Source organism: Petaurus breviceps, unplaced genomic scaffold, assembly GCF_028583685.1.
Source record: "Petaurus breviceps papuanus isolate PSGF00001 unplaced genomic scaffold, PetGlider_PUasm1.0 187, whole genome shotgun sequence".
Classification (NCBI taxonomy): domain Eukaryota; kingdom Metazoa; phylum Chordata; class Mammalia; order Diprotodontia; family Petauridae; genus Petaurus; species Petaurus breviceps.
In genome coordinates this window covers 1,801,898-1,804,682 of record NW_027185799.1, presented here as the reverse complement: position 1 = coordinate 1,804,682, position 2,785 = coordinate 1,801,898, and the positions used below count along the sequence as shown (strand labels likewise).

At 44.3% G+C, this 2,785-nt stretch overlaps 1 pseudogene; it reads right to left on the bottom strand.

The window, feature by feature from the left end:
- Positions 1-399: 399 nt before the first annotated feature.
- LOC138163075 (HCLS1-associated protein X-1-like) lies at positions 400-1,478 on the bottom strand (annotated as a pseudogene).
- Between the last annotated feature and the right edge of the window lie 1,307 nt (positions 1,479-2,785).

The window sequence follows — 2,785 nt, the reverse complement described above, 5'->3', positions numbered from 1 at the left end:
TAATACAGGATCTGGCAGCTTCTACACTGAGGGATCGAAGGGCTTGGAATCTGATATTCCAGAGGTCAAAGGAGCTGGGATTAAAACCAAGAATCACCTACCCAGCAAAACTGAGTATAATGTTTCAGGGGAAAATATGGTCATTCAATGAAATAGAGGAATTTCAGGCATCCTTGATGAAGAGACCAAAGTTGAATAGAAAATTTGACATTCAGATACAAGAAGCAAGAGAAGCATGAGAAGGTAAACAGGGAAAAGAAATCATAGGGAATTTATCAAAGTTGAACTATTTTTTTAGCATAAATAAAGATTTTATTTGGGGGGCAGCAAGGGGGAGGGGAAGAATGGGGGGTACCTTTTTCTTTACCTGTCCACTTTTTCACCCCCCCCCCCCCCCCATACCCTCACTGTGGCAGGAAGATCAGCTGAGCCAGCTAGTGATGTCAGGAACCTGTGATGGTAATGAGTGGGGCAAAGAGGGGAGGGATGGAGTCATCCACAAAGTCAGCTTGAGCTACCAAGACCGGAACCATTGTCCTAGGAATGAATCCAGTATGGAAGAGCTGTCCCCCAACTTTCGAGGCAGTGGGGTGCCTGATTCATCTCTAGAACTGGCATCTGCTTCTTGATGAGTTACTGTGGTTTCTTTGTGGCCCTCACTGTCTACAACGGTGCACTGCTCCTTTACCCCCCCATCTGGTCCAGTTATTTTGGTAACAGAGACCCTTCTGAAGTATGATTTAGGCTGGGACTTTAAGACTGACCCAGGCCCTCCTGTGAGACCTGGGAATCAAGATCCTTGTCTTCTCTGGTTGTAGCATCAGGGCCACACCTCATCAAACCCTCAGAAAGGCCTCTTGGAGCCCCACTCTGGGGCTGCTTTGGGAGAGGGGCGCCCCAGGTCACCCTCCGAGTCCCGGCTGAAATCCTAGCCTGGTGACTATCTGGATACTTGAGCATCGAATCCTGGATGGTGTCCCTCTCCCTCTGCCTCTCACTTGGGGTCTCTGGCTCTGGGCCTGGGAGCTCAGGGGGGTGGGAGGGCAGGGTCCAGGCCCCCATGTCTCTGAAAATACGGTTGAAATCCTGAATCAGTTCATTAAAGCCAAAGTGATCGTGGAAAGGCATCTCCTCTCCAGGGCCAAAACTAAAGCCAAAAGTGAAGTCCTCAGGGGACCTGGGGCCTCCAAACCTGGAACCCCAGGAACCTCCTCCTCCTTCTTATTCCTTCTCATCTTCATCATCCTCTTCTCTAGTCATCCCTCCAAAGAAGGGATCCCTGGGTCTTTTTTTCCACCTGTTGGGATAGTCTGTCTGGGTGTGCCTTATAGTCAGGGGGAGATAGAGGGAGAGGCTAGGGGCCGTGACCCCAGTTGGAGGGTCCCCCCGCTCCACCCCTTTTACCTGTCTGGGCTCCACTCTCACCTCTGAGGCCCTGGGAATCCTAAAAAGCCCCAGAAAAGGTTGAACAGGCTCATCCCTCAGGCAGGACTTGAGCTGTAGGCACCAGATCTGAACTATTTACACTCCTACATGGAAAAACAATAATTGTAACTTATGAAGCTTTTCTCAGTATGAGGATACTTGAAGGGAATATAAATGTATATATATATATATATATATATATATATATATATATATATGCATACATACATATATATGTCTATAGAGGAGGGTATATGGGCATATGAATACATATGTGAGTGTGTGTATATATATATATATATATATATATGTGTGTGTGTGTGTGTGTGTGTGTGTGTTCAGGTATAAATAGACAGATAACACAGGATCAATTGAATAGGAAGGAATGATATTTAAAAGGTGAAATTGAGAGGTGAGAGAGGAATATAATGAGGAGATGGGGAGAGACAGAATGAGGTAAATTATCTCATATAGAAGAGGCAAGGGAAAACTGTTACAATGGAGGGGAAGAACAGGAAGGCAAAAGGAAATGGGTCAACCTTACTCTCATTGAATTTGGCTTAGGGAGAGAATGACATACACACTAGATAGGGTATCTCACCCTACAGGAGAGAAGGGAGGAAGGGAATGAGAAGGGGGATGATGGAGGGGAGGGCAGGTTTGGGGGGAGGGTAGTTAGAAGCACACATTTTTGCAAAGGGACAGGGTCAAAGTAGATAATAGAACAAGTGGGGGACAGGATAGGATGGAGGGAAATATAGTCAGTCTTTCACAATATATCCATTATGGAAATGTTTTTGCATAGCTACACATATACAACCTACATTGAATTGCTTATCTTCCCAGTAAGGTAGGTGACGAGGGAGGAAGGGAAAGAATCTGGAATTCAAAGTTTTAAAATCAAATGTTTAAAATATATTATTATTATTACAGGCAACTGGTAAATAAGATATATAGGCACTGGGGTATGGAGATCCATTTTGTCCTACTGGAAACTTGGAGGGGGTATGGGGAAGGATATAGGAGAGAACAGATTGGGGGAGAGGGTATACAGTGGGAATCACTGTTTTGGGGTCATGGGTAGGGGAAAGATGGGGAGAAAATTTGTAACTCAAAATCTTGTGGAAATGAATGATGTAAACTAGAAATAAGCATTTTAAAAAATTGAATGCCTTCCCTCTGCTTATTATTTCTTATTTATTCTTATATATAATTTGCTTTGTTTGCATGTTCCTCCTCGAGGGGAGGGGCTATCTTTTTACTTTCTTTTGTATCCCTAACATTAGCACTTAGCATAGTGACCTAGGCACATAAGTACAGGTGCCTAACAAATGTTTATTGATTATTGATTGGCTGGAAT